The sequence below is a fragment of the Salmo salar genome, chromosome 18 (genome assembly GCF_965601325.2).
Source record: "Salmo salar chromosome 18, fSalSal1, whole genome shotgun sequence".
In the NCBI taxonomy this organism is placed as follows: domain Eukaryota; kingdom Metazoa; phylum Chordata; class Actinopteri; order Salmoniformes; family Salmonidae; genus Salmo; species Salmo salar.
In genome coordinates, this window is record NC_138308.1 from 79234090 (window position 1) to 79259202 (window position 25113).

Consider the following 25113-nt stretch of genomic DNA (forward strand, 5'->3'; position numbering starts at 1 on the left):
TTCCGTCCCTCTCCTCGCCCCAACCTGGGCTCGAAGCAGGGACCTTCTGCACACATTGACAACAGTCTCCCACGAAGCATCGCTCTACAAAAGCCACAGCCCTTGCAGAGCAAGGGAAACAACTACTTCAAGGTCTCAGAGCTAGTGACATCACTGACTGAAACGCTATTAGCGCACTGCTAACTAGCCAGCCATTACACACCGGTTACACTCACCTTTGCCCTCCTCTTTTTCTGCAGCAACCAGTGATCCGGGTCAACAACATCAATGTAACAGTGTTGCTTTCTTCCCTCTCCTCGCCCCAACCTGGGCTCGAACCAGGGACCCTCTGAACACATCAACATCTGCCTCCCACGAAGCATCATTACCTATCGCTCCACAGCTTTACTAATGCTGCAGAAATCTGCTCTAGAGTAGTACCAAATCCATCGTATGTAGTGATCACAATATAGTAGCCATATCTAGGAAAACCAAAGTTCCAAAGGCTGGGCCTAATATAGTGTATAAGAGGTCCCTGTCGTGTCTTTGGCATCATTAAAGGTGAAGACTGTTATTTTATCAAATCAATTCTCTGTAATTATTGTTACGTGATTAAACTAATCATGTAAATTTAATTAACTAGGAAGTCGGGGCACCACGTAAAATCTTCAGATTACAAAGTTATAATTTTCCAAACACAACTCTTCAGATATTTTAATATCTGATAAATTAGTCTTCTATTAATTAATTAATTGTTCTTTACCTTATGTCAGTCTCATTTCAAATGTCGTAGAATTCTTGGTTATTTGCACGAACCCAGCCTAATCCATGAATCATCCATACACCAATTGGCTTAATCATCACAGAAATGCATAAACAAACAAACAGTAGATATTGGTTACTAACAATGATAGGGAAGATCCAATAGTGGGCTAAACCGATATGACGGCTTGATGGACAAAGGGAAGGGGTTGTGGACTGAGAAAGGAGCGGGAAAGACAAAAGGGATAACTACACACAGTTGATAATTATATTAATTGAAATGCTAAACCTTTGCACATGAACGCTCACTCATTCGGGAATAATTGCAATCAATATATTTACGCCCATATGTCATTGTGATCTTCTCTGTTGGAATCGTCAGTCCGTCTGCTGGAGAGTCAGTTCATCAGAGAGTGGTTGTAGGTCTATCGGCGGCTCCTGATAGTGTCTGTTGTAATGGATACGTCAGGCGTCCATTGTTCTTAGAATAGCTGTTTCAGTGGTTGTCGGTATTCGCATCCCAGGTTTACATAATTTCTAGCTGCATACTAGTAATTAGTATCTAAGACTTGCTCTTATTCTGTAGGGATCGATAGTCTCAGAGTTGAACCATTTCCATCTGTGCAGCGAATAAGCCACGTGGTATGGTTTTCTAGTCTTGGTACTCAAACCTGTGCCACCTCAGCTTACACCGAGGTATGTGTGGTCTGAAGAGTATTTCCTCAGGAGGGGTTTTTATTCGTAACAATAGAAAAGGGCAGTTCCATGACGCCGGATCATGTCTGTGCTCACGGGGGCGTGGCCGCTGACTAGTTAAACTTTACAGGGAATACAATTCTCTCAAAATTTAAGCTTAACATCACATTACATCATTTCACAAATAGTTTCATCTTTACTCATTCATTTTATACAATAATTAGATGCAAACACCATAATTGAGAAATGTACACATTCAGAGATATAGTTTTGTGTGTTTCCTAGTTCTTCGTGAGGTCACCAAATGAAATACAGTCAACATAACTGTCCCTTAAGTGTCCACGAACCCTTCCCAAATTCTCACAAGTGGACATATAGTTTCATTTTCTCATTTTGGGGATTTAGGAGTTCGGCCACGTGAAATCCTTTGTTCACTCTGTTGTCTCTCTGCATGAAAAAGAGAAGAGAGTCTCCGCCAGGAATTTACGAATTGAGATAACAGAGCCTGGGTGTAGGAGAGAGTGAGAGAGGGGGAAGCCACGATCTACACTCAGAAAGGACCACGTCATGACATCATACAATATGTTTTGTAGTGATTCCTATGTTGAAGATGTAAATAATAATTTTTGGTGGTCTGTGGTGTGTAATGAGGAGCAACCAGATGCTGCACTTGACACATTTATGAAATTGTTTATTCCAGTTACTAATTAAGCCTTTCCAACATAATCCAGGTATAGTCAGGCATTCCCCAGGGCAACTGTCTAGGCCCCTTACTTTTTCCAATCTTTACTAATGACCTGCCACTGGTTCTGAGTAAAGCCTTTGTGTGTGTGCGTGTGTGTGCATGCGTGTGTGCGTGCATTTGTGTGTTTACTGATGACTCAACACTATACACCCTAAACCTGAACTAAATCTTGTAATGAATAATGTGGAAATTTAACAAGTTGAGGAGACTAAACTGCTTGGTGTAACCCTGGATTTTAAACGGCCGTGGTCAAAACATTTGGATGCAACAGTAGCTAAGATGGGAAGAAGTCTGTCCATAATAAAGCGCTACTCTGCCTTCTTAACAACACTATCAACAAGGCAGGTCCTACAGGCCCTAGTTTTGTTGCACCTGGACTACTCCAGTTGTGTGGTCAGGTGCCACAAAGAGGGAATTAGGAAAATTACAATTGGCCCTTAACAGGGCAGCACGGCTTACCTTTAAATGTAATGGGGAGATAACATTAATAATATACATGTCAATCTCTCCTGGCTCAAAGTAGAGGAGAGATTGACTTCATCACTACTTGTATTTGTGAGAAGAATTGACATGTTGAATGCACCGAGCTGTCTGTTTAAACTACTGGCACACAGCTCAGACACACATGCATACCCCACAAGACATGCCACCAGAGGTCTCTTCACAGTCCAAAACAGACTATGTGAGGTGCACAGTACGATATAGAGCCATGACTACATGGAACTCTATTGCACATCAAGTAACTCATGTAAGCAGTAAAATCTGATTAAAAATAACTGATAAAAAAATACCTTATGGAACAGCGGGGACTGTGAAGAGACACACACACAAAGGCATAGACACACCCATACACACACATGATAACATACGCACTATACACACACGTACACCTGGATGTGTTGTAGATATGTGGTAGTAGAGTAGTAGTGGCCTGAGGGCACACACTTAACGTGTTGTGAAATGTATTGTAATGTTTTCAAAATTGTATATAACTGCCTTCATTTTGCTGGACCCCAGGAAGAGGACCTAGTGCCTTGGCAGCAGCTAATGGGGATCCATAATAAATACAAATGCAAATAGTGAGTTGACACACGCTTGTGAGTTGACACACGCTTGCTGTCAGAGAGGAAGAAGATGCTCTTTTGTTGTTGTTGTGAGTGTCAGGGGGAGGGGCTGTGTGCGAGTCGGAAGGTACACAGTGGAGCAGCACAGAAGGCATGAAGGAGACGAGACCAAAAAAACAAACACTCACAAAAACAAAAGCTAAAATACCTTGATTCTTTTCCCTCGATTTTTGCCATACATGCATTTGGAACATCGCGCTAAAACATACATTCAAATTAATTGAATTAATTCGATATATCGCCCAACCCTACTTCAAGGGTAATGTTGATAGATTAGAGGGTTGGCTTCTCGAAGTAAGACAAGAGAAGAGAAGAGAAGACATGTTGAATGTAACAGTTCAATGTGCTCAAACTGAGTTTCTCAAGGACATACTGTTGTTCTCACAAGGGCAGATATTGTCAGTCTTCATGATTTAACCCGGTCATAGATACTGTTGGGTCCATTTCTACTCACACACAGTAACAATAGAACATACAGTGGCTTATGTAGCTTCTCCTTCACCCTCCCCGCCTCCTGTTCTCTGTCAGTAAGAGAAACACACACACACACACACACACACACCCACGCACACACCAACACACACTGTGTGAGACGACAGCTGACGACAGCTGCATATCTCCCCGTCCCCTTGCAGCAATGGCAGCCGGGCCTGGCGGGCCTCATCCCTCACATACACACACACACACACACACACACATACACACACACACACACACACACACACACACACACACACACACACACACACACACACACACACACACACACACATAACACACACACACACACACACATAACACACACACACATAACGCACACACACACACACAACACACACACACACACACACACTCACACACATATAACACACACACACACAACCCACACACACACACAAACACACGCAAATACACACACACACACACACACACACATAACAAACACACACATAACAAACACACACAAATACACACACACAACACACACAAACACCTAGCTCATCCCTCATGGGGTGTCTGACAGTCAGTGATGGAGCGGCTGATGTGCAGCAGGGATTATCTGCAGGGCTGTGGGTCCCATATTGGAGCAACATCAGCATAGCCCCTCCAAGAATAAACAGACCAGCGCTTTGATGGAGGAAAATGAGAAAGGCTGGGAGAGAATGATTCAAACAAAGAATGAAAAGGCGGATGGAGAGAAGTAGGGAGAGGAGGGGGGAACAACACCGATAGAGGCACACGCGCACACGCAGTCTGAGCACGTGCACACACACACACACACACACACACACACACACACACACACACACACACACACACACACACACACACACACACACACACACACACATACTGAAGAGTAGCACTCTCTCTAACACACATACTGAATGCACACACACAATGCTGACATGCATACTTAGTACACACTGATGTAGAACACACACAAACCACACAATATCAGTGCACTCAGTTATACTGACACTGAATACAGTCATACACAGACATACACACATAAGTAACAATGCCTGGATTATGTATGCACATAATGAAGTCACTCATGCAGGCAGAATTAATTCTGTAGGTGGCATTATCCTTGTTTAATGGAAAGACACACATGCACACACACACATAGACTCTCTCTCTCTCTCTCTCTCTCTCTCTCTCTCTCTCTCTCTCTCTCTCTCTCTCTCTCATAGATACACTCACAAATTTAACTTGGCAAAAGAGCAATACACACATAGATACACACATAGACACACACATAGACACACACATAGACACACACAGGCTTATGCTAGCGATACAGTTGACTGTCACCCTCATTTATCGCTTTGTGGCACAAATGTCACTTCAATGGCAGCCATACTGATCTCTTTATTAAAGCACAGTGACAAGTTCATAGACTTACTGAGTGCAGCTATGCCATTGTCATCAAATAGCATATTATGATATATTCTAAAGGTTGCCTGAGCACGGATGTCTATCAAAATACACCACTCAGACAGCTAATGTGTAGTGACGTGAGAGAAAATAATTCCATGAATGAATGCAGACCTCACATGTATCAGCTCACACACACAGAAACACAAATCATGTCCCATGTGACACGTGTACACGCACAGGCGTACACCTGGTTTTTCTCACCTGTCCGGTTTCCCTGTCTCCTCTCTTACCAATGCTCTGCCCCTGGTTCCGTATGTGTATGTGTGTGTGTGTGTGTCTGTGTGGGTGTGCTTTGTGTTTGTGTGTGTGAGGCCCTCCAGCGCAGGTGCAGGTGGAGATTGTGTTTTTGAAGCTGTTTCTGGGCACACAGGTGGACATGCAAAGGCACAGCTACACACCCTCCCCAGAGGATTCATCACAATGCCCAGGTGTGTGTGTGTGTGTGTGTGTGTGTGTGTGTGTGTGTGTGTGTGTGTGTGTGTGTGTGTGTGTGTGTGTGTGTGTGTGTGTGTGTGTGGTGTGTGTGTGTGTGTGTGTGTGTGAATATCCGATGGCTCACATATTCACAATACCTAGATGTGAAACTTGGCATGGCATGGAATGCCGGAGCTGTGTGTGTGTGTGTCTACATGCCTGTGTGTGTGTGTGTGTCTACATGCCTGTGTATGTTTGCCAAATGCTTAGATAGTGACACCGCTGCTTAATGTCTACAGAATAGGAATCGGAAACGCTTCATTTCCACTTCACATACCATGACTCTTTTTGACATACATATTTACAACACTCAGAAGGAGATTTGGGACTGTTTACAAACATCCACAGTGCTCATTTAGGTAAACACTTGGGATGCGTGCCAAATGGCACCCTATTCCCTACATAGTGCACTATGGTCCCTGGTCAAAGGTAGTATACTATGTAGGGAATAGGCTGCCATTTGGGACACAGCCCCTACCATCTAAAACGTTCCTATTCCTCAGGATAGCTGTTATTCACTGATAAGCTGTGACGTGTTTTTTTGTGGCATGGCTGTAGTTTTACAGAGGTGTGTGCGTGTGTGCGTGCGTGTGTGTGTGACTGTGTGTGTGTGTGTGTGGCATGGAGGCGGTATTATAAGGACATAAAATGCTCCGGACAGGACACTGTGTATTATAGGGAGATTACACTGTGCCATTTCCATGTTGATAAGTAGTGCCCTAAAAAATATGCATTGCTGAGAATGCGGACAGAATCATGGAATCCAGACATTAAAACAGAATTCAATTGAACTCAGTAGGAATTCAACAAATGTATTGAACTTATTAGAAAATGCATTAATTTACCCAAGTTAATAATAAGACCTGAACACAATGCAATACTCATTCGTATTTTCCTGCAACTTTCTGAAATGGCATAGGAATGCCCCGGTGTGTGTGTGTGTGTGTGTGTGTGTGTGTGTGTGTGTGTGTGTGTGTGTGTGTGTGTGTGTGTGTGTGTGTGTGTGTGTGTGTGTGTGTGTGTGTTTGTGCGTGCGTGCTTGCGTGTTTGTACGTGTGTGCGTGCGTGCGTGCGTGCGTGTGTGTGTGTGCAATAACCATCTTCTGGTAGAGATGGAAGGCGTTCCCAAAATCAATTCAAATCACATTTTATTAGTCACATGCGCCGATTACAACAGGTGTAGACCTTAAAGTGAAATGCTTACTTACGAGCCCCTAACCAGCAATGCAGTCCAAAAAAAATATGGATAAGAATAAGAGATAAAAGTAACAAGTAATTAAAGAGTAGCAGTAAAATAACAATAGCGAGACTATATACAGGGGGTACCGATAAAGAGTCAATGTGCGGGGGCACCGGTTAGTTGGGGTAGTATGTACAGTTATTAAAGTGATAGAGTAGCAGTGGTGTAAAAGGGGGGCAATGCAAATGGTCTGGGTAGCCATTTGACTAAATGTTCAGGAGTCTTATGGCTTGGGGGTAGAAGCTGTTTAGAAGCCTCTTGGACCTAGACTTGGCGCTACGGTACCGCTTGCCATGCGGTAGCAGAGAGAACAGTCTATGACTAGGGTGGCTGGAGTCTTTGACAATTCTTTGGGCCTTCATCTGACACTGCCTGGTATAGAGGTCCTGGATGGCAGGAAGCTTGGCCCTAGTGATGGACTGGGCCGTTCGCACTACCCTCTGTGGTGCCTTGCGAACGGAGGCCGAGAAGTTGCCATACCAGGCAGTGGTGCAACCAGTCAGGATGCCTTCGATGGTGCCGATGGTGCAGCTGTAGAACCTTTTGAGGATCTGAGGACCCATGCCAAATCTTTTCAGTCTCCTGAGGGGGAATAGGTTTTGTCATGCCCTCTTCACAACTGTCTTGGTGTGCTTGGACCATGTTAGTTTGTTGGGGATGTGGACACCAAGGAAATTGAAGCTCTCAACCTGCTCCACTGCAGCCCCGTCGATGAGAATGGGGGTGTGCTTTGTCCTCCTTTTCCTGTAGTCCACAATCATCTCCTTTGTCTTGATCACGTTGAGGGAGAGGTTGTTGTCCTGGCACCACATGGCCAGGTCTCCTCCCACAAGCCTACCAGACGAGCGCCGCCTCTGGGTGTGCGTTTTTTTGTTTTCTTATGGTGGAATACAGTTCATTCAATGCTGCCAGCCTCTGACTGTGGTGGTATGTAAACAGCTACGAAGAATACAGATGAAAACTCTCTCGGTAGGTAGTGTGGTCTTCAGCTTATCAGGAGATACTCTACCTCAGGTGAGCAATAGCTCGAGACTTCCTTAGATATCGTGCACCAGATGTTATTTACAAAAATACATAGTCCGCCACCGCTTGTCTTACCAGACGCTGCTGTTCTATCCTGCCAGCCAGCTGTATGTTGATTTTGTCGTCGTTCAGCCACAACTCCGTGAAGCATAAGATGTTACAGTTTTTAATGTCCCGTTGGTAGTTTAATCTTCTGCGTAACTCATCGATTTTTTTTCTCCAAGGATTGCACGTTTGCTAGCAGAATGGAGGGAAGTGGGGGTTTATTTGATCGCCTACAAATTCTCAGAAGGCAGCCCGCCCAACCACCGGCTCTTACTCCACCTCCTCTTCTCTCAGATCACGGGGATCGGCGCCTGTTCCCGAGGAAGCACTATATCCTTTGCGTCGGGCTCGTCAGAGTCTTCTCAATTCAATGTTTATTACAAAGTAGCCTATGCCTACCTGGTAGAATGATATCAGGATTATTTGCATCAATCTAGTGGCCATTTGTTTAGAAAATTCTGCAATCACATGAGCGCTACAGAAACATTGCTAATCCAAACAACGGTCTCTGGCTGGTGAGCACTTGAATTAACGGGTAACTACACCAAGAAATCTACTTTTTTTAGATTCTTCCCGGACCTCAAAAGTGTGGACTTACAAGTGTGGACTTACAACATCACATTTTTGTTGTTTTTCTATTAATTTAAAGTGTGATTTTGAGAGGTAAAACCAAAAACAAGTGGGGAAAAACAGAAACCTGGAAAAACAAAACTGAGAAACACGGAATTTGGAAAAAAACGGAATCAGCCAAAAAATACAACAGATTTTATAGGGCTGTAGATAATGACAGTTGCTGCTTGACCGTTGAGAGAGGATTGAGAGAGGGAGAGGGAGAGACAGAGAGCGAGATGGAGAGAGAGACTGAGAGACAGAGGGAGCGAGAGCGAGATGTGAAAGGATTACACCATTACTGACCTGGGCTCGGCATTACCACCGGCTCACCTCAGGGAGAAGAGAGGGAGGGGGGGGGGGGGGAGGAGAGAGAGAAACAAGGGGGAGGGAGATAGACAGACCAGAGAAAGGGGGATGAAGAGGGAGGGAGAGACCCAGAGAGGGAGAGAGGGTATGTTATGAAAGGGGGATGAAGAGGGAGGGAGAGACCCAGAGAGGGAGAGAGGGTATGTTATGAAAGGGGGATGGAGAGGGAGGGAGAGACCCAGAGAGGGAGAGAGGGTATGTTATGAAAGGGGGATGGAGAGGGAGGGAGAGACCCAGAGAGGGAGAGAGGGTATGTTATGAATGGTGGATGAAGAGGGAGGGAGAGACCCAGAGAGGGAGAGAGCGTATGTTATGAAAGGGGGATGAAGAGGGAGGGAGAGACCCACAGAGGGAGAGAGCGTATGTTATGAAAGGGGGATGAAGAGGGAGGGAGAGACCCAGAGAGGGAGAGAGGGTATGTTATGAAAGGGGGATGGAGAGGGAGGGAGAGACCCAGAGAGGGAGAGAGGGTATGTTATGAAAGGGGGATGAAGAGGGAGGGAGAGACCCAGAGAGGGAGAGAGGGTATGTTATGAAAGGGGGATGGAGAGGGAGGGAGAGACCCAGAGAGGGAGAGAGGGTATGTTATGAAAGGGGGATGGAGAGGCAACAGGAATAGAGGCTAGTCATTATAAGGATAAAATACATGTACAGCAGGGAGAAAGAAGTACTTGATAGCTACCAGTAAGAAAGAGACAGAGAGAGCGAGAGAGTGCATTAAATAACAAAATCATGAATGATGCATTGAAGAAGGAACTGTTTGATGTATAGAGGGATGGAGGAGAAAAGGGTTGTTGGAAGTATATAGAGATTGAAGAGCATCTTATAGAAAGGGAATGGTAAAAGGGATTGGCAACAAAGGAGAATGGAGGATGTGAGATGTACAATAGAGAGAAGCCAGTCAAAGAAAAGATGACTTGAGTACAGTAAGTGAAGCATGAATCCAGGGAACCAAATAACGGAGAGTGAAGGGTTAATAGAAACAGAGGATCAAGAAATAGAGAGAGAGAGTGAAATGGGTTGATGGAGAGAGGTGGTAGAAGCAATAGGTGACAGAGGAGAAGTGATCCTAAATGATCCAGTTGTTATTCCTCCTCCTGTGAATCAATCCGGTGATCACACTCTCGGTGGTCTCTGAACTACCATCCATCCATTGATTGATCCAACTTAGGGGTGTGTGTGAACCTACATGTTTGCCTTCTTCTTTAGGAGCAGTTTACAAGAAGTACTCTCCCACTACCCATGTAGTTTACGACTCACCCCACTGCTATCCTTGAGTGTGGGAGTATCTCAGAGAAAGAGAGACTTGTATCATCAGTTACAAGCCATGGAGGTAGCTGTGTGTGTGAGCGTGGGTGGGTGTGTGTGTGGGTGTGTGTATGGGATGACACAAATTCTGTTAAAGAGCGACTGCCCCTAAAAAGCAACCAATCCCTTTGAAAACGGCCTATGTGGCATCGATATCAGTCCAAAACATGTATTCTAGTGTCAAAACTGACTACAAAGTGAAAATAGGATCATTTTGGTGATAAAGTCAGTCTTGTCTAAAATGGAGTTTGGGATCTTAGTGTGTCACAACGAGTAAATGAAGGTTGGGTTTGGATTACAATTATGTCAACAAGTCATGCCCCCTTTTGACAAGCTCCTTTTGCAAATCGCTACCTCCTTCCAATTCCACTTCCGCTTCCCTTTATTAAGGGGACTCTGGCCCAGGTGCCTGCGTAGGTGTGTTCTCCTTGCGTTCGTTTTGGAACGGAGCTGCCTCCCAGGGAATGAGCCAGGTGTCCCGTTCAAAGACCACGGGGAAGTCGGATCAAAACAAAAGTGACGGCATACGGAGTAGGAGCACAGAGTAAGATTCTGTGTTTTCACATGCAAAACGGATTTCTTTTGATAATAACGCTAATCTGCCTTCCCAGTGAGAACTAGTTAGAAAATTGTCTTCAGGAAGTATTCACACCTCTTGAATCTTTCCACATTTTGTTGTGTTACAGCCTGAATTCAAATGGATTAAATTGTGATGTTTTTGTCACTGGCCTACGCACATAAGTGGAATTATGTTTTTCAAAATGTTGTCTTGAGTCAGTAAGGCAAAAATGTGCTTAACAAGTCAGATAATAAATTGCATGGACTCACTCTGTGTGCAATAATTGTCTTTGACATGATGTGTGAATGACTACCTCATCTCTGTACCCCATACATACAATTATCTGTAAGGTCCTTCAGTTAAGCAGTGAATTTCAAACACAGATTCAACCACAAAGACCAGGGAAGTTTTCCATTGCCTCACAAACAAGGGCAACTATTGGTAGATGGGTAAAAATGTAAAAAGCAGACATTGAATGTCCCTTTGAGCATGGTGAAGTTATTAATTACACTTTGGATGGTGTATCAGTACACCCAGTCACTACAAAGATACAGATGTCCTTCCTAACTCAGATGCAAGAGAGGAAGGAAACGGCTCAGGGATTTCAACATGATGCCAATGGTGACTTTAAAACAGTTCCAGAGTTTAATGGCTGTGATAGGGGAAAACTGAGGATGGATCAACAACCGTATTTATACCACAATACTAACATAAATGAGTGAAAAGAAAGAAGCCTGTATAGAATAAAAATATTCCAAAACATGCATCCTGTTTGCAACAAGGCACTAAAGTTATACTGCAAATGATGTGGCAAAGCAATTTTTGTCCATTTGTTTGGGGCAAATCCAATACAACACATTACTGAGTACCATTTTCCATATTTTTAAGCATAGTGGTGGCTGCATCCTGTTATGGGTATGCTTGTAATCGTTAAGGACTGGGGATTATTTGATGAAAAATTCTTTTTGGCCTTACTGCTATTACCATTGAATAACAGATTCACTTCATGAAACAACAGATAGTCCCCCCCCAAAAGAAATCTAAAGGAAGTTTGTTCTGAAGTGTCTGTCATATATCTGAGAGGTAGAAGAAAGACCAGAATAAAAAAATGTGCACCTCCTATTTTTGGCTCTAAACAGTCTAAGCTGGTACCGTGGGACATTCAGATGAGTTTTGTGAGGCCTGTGGGTGTCCTAGTGCAAACGAGTTGGTGAGAGTATATACGTGTTGGTGAGAGTCTCACCTTTACACAGAGGGGTCATATTAGTGTGTAGCCCAAACTGTTTGGACGCTACAGACAGAAGTTGGCAGATCGGTTGTACTGACTTCAGACGAGTCCCAAGACGCCAATTTGTAGGGGGTCCACATTTTGTCTATATATTGTATTTATATTTGCAGTATGAACTCAAGTTGTGATTTTCATCAGAGTTGACATTTTCCATGCTCAACTAGACGTTGACTGGTGATAGTTTCAACTACTATGCTGTTATCTAAAGCTCAATAATAACGATATCAAGACCTGAACCTCAGTAATCCTTCAGATATAGCTAGCTATTTCCTGTTAGTGTTAGCTATGATCTATCTCTATAATCTCTGACATAATGAAAAGCTTCAATTAGACTCGATTCTAGAATGTTGGCCGTGTTCCGGCGCATCATGGCAGTAAGAGGAAGCAGAAGTTTGGTGTCAAGGGTCACAGTGCAGCGAGAGAGATGAGAGGAGGGGTTTAGTGACAGATGCCATAACATTCCTGTTATGGCATCATAGCTGTCAGTTTGTCTGGCTGGCTGACTGGCTTTTTACAGAAATCTAGGCCAACTGAAGCTGCTTCACTTCAGATTCAGACCAGTCCATTACTGTCCAATAACCTGAAATATTAATTATTATCTTTCTCTATTACCATCCAGTAATCAGTCTTTGCTAGTTGCGTAAAATCTATGTAATGATACCGTCCAAAAATGAGAGCAGTCCTGTGATTTAAATCCCAATTATTCTTTGAAGCCTAAATGTGAAAGTAGGTCCGGTTCCCTCTCGTTTTTGTGTCAAAAGGGGAGTGAAACAACGACTCGGCTAGATCGGTCGATACAGAGCAGCAACTGGTGCAGGGAGGGATCGTTGGAAAACCCTGGGCATTGGCCAATGGAACCTTCTGCAATTAATCCTATTACTCCTGCCATTCAAATAAGCAGGGCACAGAGCTTTAGGGGTTTGTACTCACTGGTACAGAACAATCAATTCTAGACAGATAGAAATGTACTATGTGAAAGACACAAGAGACTTTGTATGTATTTTATTAAACCTTTTTTTAACTAGGCAAGTCAGTTAAGAACAAATTCTTATTTCCAATGACAGCCTACCCCAGCTAAACCCGGATGACGCTGGGCAAATTGTGCGCCACTCTATGGGACTCCCAATCACGGCCAGTTGTGATACAGCCTGGACTTGAACCTGGGTCTGTAGTGACGCCTCTAGCACTGAGATGCAGTGCCTTAGACCGCTGCGCCACTCGGGAGCCCCAAGTGAGGACGATATATCATGTGGAATTGAGTACCGTGTCATGTCTATATGATCGCTCTGAATCGGTCTTTATGTTGGATACACCACAGATAGCCCCTGTTTTGCCCCTAAAAACCGCTACAGGGTCAAATATTTTTCAGATCTCTAATTGCTGAGGGTGAGAGTAATCTTGTCCTACATCTGTGGTTAGCGGCATCTAAGTGCCTCCAATCCACCTGTGTACTATATGAGAATCTCAGCTCCCCTTCATCGTCACATGGTCGATGCTGTCAGGCTGAGCCAGCTGTCTTCACCTCAGCAGCACTCTCCCTCCCAGCTGGTGAACCTATTAGTATTACACTTATAGTAGCGGCCATATTCATTTTTCAGGCTTTAATGGCTTGTCAAGCTCTTAGTCGTACCACTCTATTAAAGTTATTAGTCAGTGTTCTATGTTTATGAGTTTTGGATGAGGTAGCGGGCTGGCGTCTTTGGGAGGGAAGAGGGGAAGTGTTGGCGCCATGTTCCTGGATTAACGTCCTGTATCCGGGCTTGTATTTATAAAGGGTGTCAGAGTAGGACTCGTGTTCTAGGATCAGTTTTGGCTTTTAGATCATAATGGATATGAGTATATGACCGTGGCGGGGGGGGGGGGGGGGGGGCTGATCCTAGATTAGCACTGCTGCTCACTGCCTCCGTATATATTGGCCGTGTTAGCTCATTCCTGTTTGCCTATACACACATGGACATGGGATTATGGCCTTGTGTGATGATATATTACACAGAGATTGTGAAGTCACACCTTTCTTCATGGAACGTGTTGTGGCGAGCAAGTGGTTAGTGAAGTGTGAATGTGATTGAATGTGAATCTGTGTGTTCAAGATCCACCAACCCAAGGGAGTTGAGTCCTGTCTGGTTTTAGTGTTTGAGAGGCTTATCACTGATAAAGTAAAGGGTATAGACAGAAGTGTATTTTGTGAACCCAAACAGACATCTTTTGAAAGAAAATGAACTTGACAGAATCGTCGACAAAGAGTCTTACACCTTGACAAAGGTTTTCCACAATAGGTAAAACATTTGTGCAGGACTAATTTACTTATTCCTATAATCCGCTTTAATATCCTCATGGTCTCTAAACTCTATTTTACCTACCTCTTAATTTCCTCCAGTGGAGCTCCAGAACTACAGGGGCAGACACTGGCAACTCAGCCCAGACATCAGTCACCCAGGGTAAGTACAGAGCGCCTCAACCACCATCCCTGGTCCTGGTGAGGCCTCTCCATAGTTCTCACCCTGCTCTTCAACAAGCTAACTATTCCACAAGTACGACCGGTCAAAGTAGTGTCGTGTCAAGATGGCCTCTAGTTAAATATGAATTAGCTGGTATTTACCCTCTTCGGGGAAAGGTGATGATGTTAACCTGCAGATGCTTCACTGACTGTGGATCAGGATGAGGGTTGTATGAGGGCCAGTGTAATAACTTTCATGACTTTTTCCCAAATGGCACTCTATTCCCTATAGTGCCCTGGTCAAAAGTAGTGCACTACATAGGGAATAGGGTGCTATGAGTGTTAGCCTGGTCCCAGATCTGTTTGAGCTGTACAGCCAACTCCTGTAGTTGTTTGGTATGACAATGACCATAGGAGATAGCTAACACAGGAGAAAACAGATGTGGGACCAGGCTATAAGAGGGTAAGAGGTCTTGGAGAAGATAAGAGAAGATAAGAGGAGAGAAGATAAGAGGTCTTGGAGAAACTGTATCCAAGGTTTATTATAGCTGTTTATCCTTTAGCTGCTGTTTTGTTATAATAATTTACAACAACAAATGCCCATAGTTTTACCACGAGGCCCATCGTTTATTAGTGGTGAACATCGACAGATAATAGTGGGTAATATCTACAGATATTAGTGGGTAACATCAACAGATATTAGTGGGTAATATCTACAGATATTAGTGGGTAACATCAGCAGATGTTAGTGGGTAACATCAGCAGATATTAGTGGGTAACATCTACAGATATTAGTGGGTAACATCAGCAGATTTTAGTGGGTAACATCAACAGATAATAGTGGGTAACATCAGCAGATTTTAGTGGGTAACACCAACAGATATTAGAGGGTAACATCTACAGATATAAGTGGGTAACATCTACAGATATTAGAGGGTAACATCAACAGATATTAGTGGGTAACATCTACAGATATTAGAGGGTAACATCTACAGATATTAGTGGGTAACATCTACAGATATTAGAGGGTAACATCTACAGATATTAGAGGGTAACATCAGCAGATATAAGTGGGTAACATCTACAGATATTAGAGGGTAACATCTACAGATATTAGAGGGTAACATCAACAGATATTAGTGGGTAACATCTACAGATATAAGTGGGTAACATCTACAGATATAAGTGGGTAACATCTACAGATATAAGTGGGTAACATCAACAGATATTAGTGGGTAACATCTACAGATATTAGAGGGTAACATCTACAGATATTAGAGGGTAACATCTACAGATATTAGTGGGTAACATCTACAGATATTAGAGGGTAACATCTACAGATATTAGAGGGTAACATCAGCAGATATAAGTGGGTAACATCTACAGATATTAGAGGGTAACATCTACAGATATTAGAGGGTAACATCTACAGATATTAGTGGGTAACATCTACAGATATTAGTGGGTAACATCAGCAGATATTAGTGGGTAACATCTACAGATATTAGTGGGTAACATCTACAGATATTAGAGGGTAACATCTACAGATATTAGAGGGTAACATCAGCAGATATAAGTGGGTAACATCTACAGATATTAGAGGGTAACATCTACAGATATTAGAGGGTAACATCAACAGATATTAGTGGGTAACATCAACAGATATTAGTGGGTAACATCAACAGATATTAGTGGGTAACATCTACAGATATTAGAGGGTAACATCTACAGATATTAGAGGGTAACATCAACAGATATTAGTGGGTAACATCTACAGATATTAGTGGGTAACATCTACAGATATTAGTGGGTAACATCAGCAGATATAAGTGGGTAACATCAGCAGATATAAGTGGGTAACATCTACAGATATTAGAGGGTAACATCTACAGATATTAGTGGGTAACATCAGCAGATATAAGTGGGTAACATCAGCAGATTTTAGTGTGTAACATCAGCAGATATTAGAGGGTAACATCTACAGATATTAGTGGGTAACATCAGCAGATATTAGTGGGTAACATCAGCAGATATTAGTGGGTAACATCAGCAGATATAAGTGGGTAACATCTACAGATATTAGTGGGTAACATCAGCAGATATAAGTGGGTAACATCAGCAGATTTTAGTGTGTAACATCAGCAGATATTAGTGGGTAACATCAGCAGATATAAGTGGGTAACATCTACAGATATTAGAGGGTAACATCTACAGATATTAGAGGGTAACATCAACAGATATTAGTGGGTAACATCTACAGATATTAGTGGGTAACATCAACAGATATTAGTGGGTAACATCTACAGATATTAGTGGGTAACATCAGCAGATGTTAGTGGGTAACATCAACAGATAATAGTGGGTAATATCAGCAGATATTAGTGGGTAACATCAGCAGATATTAGTGGGTAACATCTACAGATATTAGAGGGTAACATCTACAGATATTAGAGGGTAACATCAGCAGATTTTAGTGGGTAACATCAACAGATATTAGTGGGTAACATCTACAGATATTAGAGGGTAACATCTACAGATATTAGAGGGTAACATCAACAGATATTAGTGGGTAACATCTACAGATATTAGTGGGTAACATCTACAGATATTAGTGGGTAACATCTACAGATATTAGTGGGTAACATCTACAGATATTAGTGGGTAACATCTACAGATATTAGTGGGTAACATCTACAGATATTAGTGGGTAACATCAGCAGATATAAGTGGGTAACATCTACAGATATTAGAGGGTAACATCTACAGATATTAGTGGGTAACATCAGCAGATATAAGTGTGTAACATCAGCAGATTTTAGTGTGTAACATCAGCAGATATTAGAGGGTAACATCTACAGATATTAGTGGGTAACATCAGCAGATATTAGTGGGTAACATCAGCAGATATTAGTGGGTAACATCAGCAGATATAAGTGGGTAACATCTACAGATATTAGTGGGTAACATCAGCAGATATAAGTGGGTAACATCAGCAGATTTTAGTGTGTAACATCAGCAGATATTAGTGGGTAACATCAGCAGATATAAGTGGGTAACATCTACAGGTATTAGAGGGTAACATCTACAGATATAAGTGGGTAAAATCAGCAGATTTTAGTGTGTAACATCAGCAGATATTATAGGGTAACATCAGCAGATATTAGAGGGTAACATCTACAGATATTAGTGGGTAACATCAGCAGATGTTAGTGGGTAACATCAGCAGATATTAGGAATAGATGGGGATGGGTAAGCATTATTGTCTGCCCTCAAGGACGCAGCTAGGGTGCAGGGAGAGAGTGCATCCCAAATGGCACCCTATTCCCTTATAGTATACTACTTTTGACCAGAACCCTATAGGCGCTAGTCAAAAGTAGTTCTACTATATAAGAAATAGGGAGTCTCCGCTGAAATAGAGGCCTGCTTTCTTGGACTCACCACCAATGTTCCCTCTCATTTTTGGTGGCACTGAGCAAATTTTAGCTCTTGTGAGCAGAAACTTGAACTTTTGTGCAACTTCCCCCGCACATTTAAAGTGAACACTGAGGCTGTACCCTTACAGTTTGAGACAGTTGTCAATAGGCTATTGTGGCTATTTGAGCATAATGTAGGCCTACCAACTAAACCAATGGAGCAAATCACCGAACATTTTCCGATGGAAATAGCTTTTGATATCATATAGCCTACAGTATCCTAAATGTGGTGCTCAATGCAGGTCTACATTGCATGAGACTTTTAAAAACGTTTTTACATTATGAAGGGCTTACATTAATTAAGGATTTTTTACTTGGTCTGTAACACCATGGGCCAAAAAGGTTACTGTAAATTGCATTGTATTAGAGGGAAGATTGCTCACCACTGAACTGAACACCCCCACCTACTGAACACTGAGCTCTCCTCTCTCCTACTCTCTCATTTTCTCTCACCTTACTCATTTTTCACTTTACTTATCTCTCTCTCTCTCCCACTCAATCCTTTTTCTCTCTCTCTGTCTCTCTCTCACTCTCTCTCGTTCTCTCTCTTTCTCAGTATTCCAGATTTAATAGTCCTCTTTATGATGGTTTTCTCCCAGTAAACCAATCCGTCTTCTATTCTCCCCTTTCCTCGCTCTCTTGTTCCTCCATATCAGATGGGATACGTTATACTCCATCCCTCCCCTCCAGCTCCCTCTTTATTACTCCATCCCTTCCCTCCAGCTCCCTCTTTATTACTCCATCCATCCCTCCCCTCCAGCTCCCTCTTTATTACTTCATCCCTCCCCTCCAGCTCCCTCTTTATTACTCCATCCCTTCCCTCCAGCTCCCTCCTTATTACTTCATCCCTCCCCTCCAGCTTCCTTTTTTTACTCCATCTCTCCCATCCAGCTCCCTCTTTATTACTCCATCCCTCCCCTCCAACTCCCTCTTTATTACTCCATCCCTTCCCTCCAGCTCCTTCTTTATTACTCCATCTCTCCCCCCAGCTCCCTCTTTTTTACTCCATCCCTTCCCTCCAGCTCCCTCCTTATTACTTCATCCCTCCCCTCCAGCTCCCTCCTTATTACTTCATCCCTCCCCTCCAGCTCCCTCTTTTTTACTCCATCTCTCCCCTCCAGCTCCTTCTTTATTACTCCATCCCTCCCCTCCAACTCCCTCTTTATTACTCCATCCCTTCCCTCCAGCTCCCTCTTTATTACTCCATCTCTCCCCCCAGCTCTCTCTTTTTTACTCCATCCCTTCCCTCCAGCTCCCTCCATATTACTTCATCCCTCCCCTCCAGCTCCCTCTTTTTTACTCCATCCCTCCCCTCCAGCTCCCTCCTTATTACTTCATCCTTCCCCTCCAGCTCCCTCTTTATTATTCCATCTCTCCCCTCCAGCTCCCTCTTTATTACTTCATCCCACCCCTCCAGCTCCCTCCTTTTTACTCCATCTCTTCCCTCTTGCTCCCTCCTTATTACTTCATCCCGCCAGCTCACTCTTTATTACTCCATCCCTTCCCTCCAGCTCCCTCCTTATTACTCCATCTCTCCCCTCCAGCTCCCTCTTTTTTACTCCTTCCCTCCAGCTCCCTCCTTATTACTTCATCCCTCCCCTCCAGCTCCCTCCTTGTTACGTCATCCCTCCCCTCCCCTCCAGCTCCCTCTTTTTTACTCCATCCCACCCCTCCAGCTCCCTCTTTTTTACTCCATCCCTCCCCTCCAGCTCCTTCTTTATTTCTCCATCCCTCCCCTCCAGCTCCCTCTTTATTTCTCCATCCCTCCCCTCCAGTTCCTTCTTTATTTCTCCAGCCCTCCCCTCCAGCTCCTTCTTTATTTCTCCATCCCTCCCCTCCAGTTCCTTCTTTATTTCTCCATCCCTCCCCTCCAGCTCCTTCTTTATTTCTCCATCCCTCCCCTCCAGTTCCTTCTTTATTTCTCCATCCCTTCCCTCCAGCTCCCTCTTTTTTACTCCATCACACCCCTCCAGCTCCCTCTTTTTTACTCCATCCCTCCCCTCCAGCTCCTTCTTTATTTCTCCATCCCTCCCCTCCAGTCTTCTCTTTTTTATTCCATCCCTCCCCTCCAGCTCCCTCTTTATTACACCATCCCTCCCCTCCAGCTCTATTTGTATTACTCCATCTCCCCTCCAGCTCTATTTTCATTACATCATCCCTTCCCTCCAGCTCCCTCATTATTTCATCCCTCCCCTCCAGCTCCCTCTTTATTACTCCATCCCTCCCCTTCAGCTCGCTCTTTATTACTCCATCCCACCCCTCCAGCTCCCTCTTTTTTACTCCATCTTTCCCCTCCCTCTTTATTACTTCATCCCACCCCTCCAACACCCTCTTTTATACTCCATCCCTTCCCTCCAGCTCCCTCCTTATTACTTCATCCCTCCCCTCCAGCTCCCTCTTTTTTACTCCATCCATCCATCCATCCCTCCCCTCCATCTCCCTCCTTATTACTTCATCCCACCCCTCCAGCTCCCTCCTTTTTACTCCATCTCTTCCCTCTTGCTCCCTCCTTATTACTTCATCCCGCCAGCTCACTCTTTATTACTCCATCCCTTCCCTCCAGCTCCCTCCTTATTACTCCATCTCTCCCCTCCAGCTCCCTCTTTTTTACTCCTTCCCTCCAGCTCCCTCCTTATTACTTCATCCCTCCAGCTCCCTCCTTGTTACGTCATCCCTCCCCTCCAGCTCCCTCTTTTTTACTCCATCCCACCCCTCCAGCTCCCTCTTTTTTACTCCATCCCTCCCCTCCAGCTCCTTCTTTATTTCTCCATCCCTCCCCTCCAGCTCCCTCTTTATTTCTCCATCCCTCCCCTCCAGTTCCTTCTTTATTTCTCCAGCCCTCCCCTCCAGCTCCTTCTTTATTACTCCATCCCTCCCCTCCAACTCCCTCTTTATTACTCCATCCCTTCCCTCCAGCTCCTTCTTTATTACTCCATCTCTCCCCCCAGCTCCCTCTTTTTTACTCCATCCCTTCCCTCCAGCTCCCTCCTTATTACTTCATCCCTCCCCTCCAGCTCCCTCCTTATTACTTCATCCCTCCCCTCCAGCTCCCTCTTTTTTACTCCATCTCTCCCCTCCAGCTCCTTCTTTATTACTCCATCCCTCCCCTCCAACTCCCTCTTTATTACTCCATCCCTTCCCTCCAGCTCCCTCTTTATTACTCCATCCCACCCCTCCAGCTCTCTCTTTTTTACTCCATCTTTCCCCTCCCTCTTTATTACTTCATCCCACCCCTCCAGCTCCCTCTTTTTTACTCCTTCCCTTCCCTCCAGCTCCCTCCTTATTACTTCATCCCTCCCCTCCAGCTCCCTCTTTTTTACTCCATCCCTCCCCTCCAGCTCCCTCCTTATTACTTCATCCTTCCCCTCCAGCTCCCTCTTTATTATTCCATCTCTCCCCTCCAGCTCCCTCTTTATTACTTCATCCCACCCCTCCAGCTCCCTCCTTTTTACTCCATCTCTTCCCTCTTGCTCCCTCCTTATTACTTCATCCCGCCAGCTCACTCTTTATTACTCCATCCCTTCCCTCCAGCTCCCTCCTTATTACTCCATCTCTCCCCTCCAGCTCCCTCTTTTTTACTCCTTCCCTCCAGCTCCCTCCATATTACTTCATCCCTCCAGCTCCCTCCTTGTTACGTCATCCCTCCCCTCCAGCTCCCTCTTTTTTACTCCATCCCACCCCTCCAGCTCCCTCTTTTTTACTCCATCCCTCCCCTCCAGCTCCTTCTTTATTTCTCCATCCCTCCCCTCCAGCTCCCTCTTTATTTCTCCATCCCTCCCCTCCAGTTCCTTCTTTATTTCTCCAGCCCTCCCCTCCAGCTCCTTCTTTATTACTCCATCCCTCCCCTCCAACTCCCTCTTTATTACTCCATCCCTTCCCTCCAGCTCCTTCTTTATTACTCCATATCTCCCCCCAGCTCCCTCTTTTTTACTCCATCCCTTCCCTCCAGCTCCCTCCTTATTACTTCATCCCTCCCCTCCAGCTCCCTCCTTATTACTTCATCCCTCCCCTCCAGCTCCCTCTTTTTTACTCCATCTCTCCCCTCCAGCTCCTTCTTTATTACTCCATCCCTCCCCTCCAACTCCCTCTTTATTACTCCATCCCTTCCCTCCAGCTCCCTCTTTATTACTCCATCTCTCCCCCCAGCTCTCTCTTTTTTACTCCATCCCAACCCTCCAGCTCCCTCTTTATTACTCCATCCCTCCCCTTCAGCTCGCTCTTTATTACTCCATCCCACCCCTCCAGCTCCCTCTTTTTTACTCCATCTTTCCCCTCCCTCTTTATTACTTCATCCCACCCCTCCAGCTCCCTCTTTTTTACTCCTTCCCTTCCCTCCAGCTCCCTCCTTATTACTTCATCCCTCCCCTCCAGCTCCCCCTTTTTTACTCCATCCCTCCCCTCCAGCTCCCTCCTTATTACTTCATCCTTCCCCTCCAGCTCCCTCTTTATTATTCCATCTCTCCCCTCCAGCTCCCTCTTTATTACTTCATCCCACCCCTCCAGCTCCCTCCTTTTTACTCCATCTCTTCCCTCTTGCTCCCTCCTTATTACTTCATCCCGCCAGCTCACTCTTTATTACTCCATCCCTTCCCTCCAGCTCCCTCCTTATTACTCCATCTCTCCCCTCCAGCTCCCTCTTTTTTACTCCTTCCCTCCAGCTCCCTCCTTATTACTTCATGCCTCCCCTCCAGCTCCCTCCTTGTTACGTCATCCCTCCCCTCCCCTCCAGCTCCCTCTTTTTTACTCCATCCCACCCCTCCAGCTCCCTCTTTTTTACTCCATCCCTCCCCTCCAGCTCCTTCTTTATTTCTCCATCCCTCCCCTCCAGCTCCCTCTTTATTTCTCCATCCCTCCCCTCCAGTTCCGTCTTTATTTCTCCAGCCCTCCCCTCCAGCTCCTTCTTTATTTCTCCATCCCTCCCCTCCAGTTCCTTCTTTATTTCTCCATCCCTCCCCTCCAGCTCCTTCTTTATTTCTCCATCCCTCCCCTCCAGTTCCTTCTTTATTTCTCCATCCCTTCCCTCCAGCTCCCTCTTTTTTACTCCATCCCACACCTCCAGCTCCCTCTTTTTTACTCCATCCCTCCCCTCCAGCTCCTTCTTTATTTCTCCATCCCTCCCCTCCAGTCTTCTCTTTTTTATTCCATCCCTCCCCTCCAGCTCCCTCTTTATTACTCCATCCCTCCCCTCCAGCTCTATTTGTATTACTCCATCCCCCCTCCAGCTCTATTTTCATTACATCATCCCTTCCCTCCAGCTCCCTCCTTATTATTTCATCCCTCCCCTCCAGCTCCCTCTTTATTACTCCATCCCTCCCCTTCAGCTCGCTCTTTATTACTCCATCCCACCCCTCCAGCTCCCTCTTTTTTACTCCATCTTTCCCCTCCCTCTTTATTACTTCATCCCACCCCTCCAGCTCCCTCTTTTTTACTCCATCCCTTCCCTCCAGCTCCCTCCTTATTACTTCATCCCTCCCCTCCAGCTCCCTCTTTTTTACTCCATCCCTCCCCTCCAGCTCCCTCCTTATTACTTCATCCTTCCCCTCCAGCTCCCTCTTTATTATTCCATCTCTCCCCTCCAGCTCCCTCTTTATTACTTCATCCCACCCCTCCAGCTCCCTCCTTTTTACTCCATCTCTTCCCTCTTGCTCCCTCCTTATTACTTCATCCCGCCAGCTCACTCTTTATTACTCCATCCCTTCCCTCCAGCTCCCTCCTTATTACTCCATCTCTCCCCTCCAGCTCCCTCTTTTTTACTCCTTCCCTCCAGCTCCCTCCTTATTACTTCATCCCTCCAGCTCCCTCCTTGTTACGTCATCCCTCCCCTCCAGCTCCCTCTTTTTTACTCCATCCCACCCCTCCAGCTCCCTCTTTTTTACTCCATCCCTCCCCTCCAGCTCCTTCTTTATTTCTCCATCCCTGCCCTCCAGCTCCCTCTTTATTTCTCCATCCCTCCCCTCCAGTTCCTTCTTTATTTCTCCAGCCCTCCCCTCCAGCTCCTTCTTTATTACTCCATCCCTCCCCTCCAACTCCCTCTTTATTACTCCATCCCTTCCCTCCAGCTCCTTCTTTATTACTCCATATCTCCCCCAGCTCCCTCTTTTTTACTCCATCCCTTCCCTCCAGCTCCCTCCTTATTACTTCATCCCTCCCCTCCAGCTCCCTCTTTATTACTTCATCCCACCCCTCCAGCTCCCTCCTTTTTACTCCATCTCTTCCCTCTTGCTCCCTCCTTATTACTTCATCCCGCCAGCTCACTCTTTATTACTCCATCCCTTCCCTCCAGCTCCCTCCTTATTACTCCATCTCTCCCCTCCAGCTCCCTCTTTTTTACTCCTTCCCTCCAGCTCCCTCCTTATTACTTCATCCCTCCAGCTCCCTCCTTGTTACGTCATCCCTCCCCTCCAGCTCCCTCTTTTTTACTCCATCCCACCCCTCCAGCTCCCTCTTTTTTACTCCATCCCTCCCCTCCAGCTCCTTCTTTATTTCTCCATCCCTGCCCTCCAGCTCCCTCTTTATTTCTCCATCCCTCCCCTCCAGTTCCTTCTTTATTTCTCCAGCCCTCCCCTCCAGCTCCTTCTTTATTACTCCATCCCTCCCCTCCAACTCCCTCTTTATTACTCCATCCCTTCCCTCCAGCTCCTTCTTTATTACTCCATATCTCCCCCCAGCTCCCTCTTTTTTACTCCATCCCTTCCCTCCAGCTCCCTCCTTATTACTTCATCCCTCCCCTCCAGCTCCCTCCTTATTACTTCATCCCTCCCCTCCAGCTCCCTCTTTTTTACTCCATCTCTCCCCTCCAGCTCCTTCTTTATTACTCCATCCCTCCCCTCCAACTCCCTCTTTATTACTCCATCCCTTCCCTCCAGCTCCCTCTTTATTACTCCATCTCTCCCCCCAGCTCTCTCTTTTTTACTCCATCCCTTCCCTCCAGCTCCCTCTTTATTACTTCATCCCACCCCTCCAGCTCCCTCCTTTTTACTCCATCTCTTCCCTCTTGCTCCCTCCTTATTACTTCATCCCGCCAGCTCACTCTTTATT

General features: G+C 45.1%; 1 protein-coding gene across 3 annotated transcripts in view; it reads left to right on the top strand.

Moving 5' to 3' along the window:
• The window catches only part of LOC106577771 (neuroligin-2), a 314603-nt gene that overhangs the window by 27930 nt on the left and 261560 nt on the right, over positions 1-25113 (top strand). Inside the window, exon 2 of one of the 3 annotated variants that reach the window (XM_045701405.2) lies at positions 14543-14603. The exons of the other annotated variants lie outside the window; for them this stretch is intronic. The gene's annotated coding sequence lies outside the window, so the exon portion shown is untranslated. The remainder of the gene's footprint in view (positions 1-14542; positions 14604-25113) is intronic. 3 annotated transcript variants of the gene reach the window in all.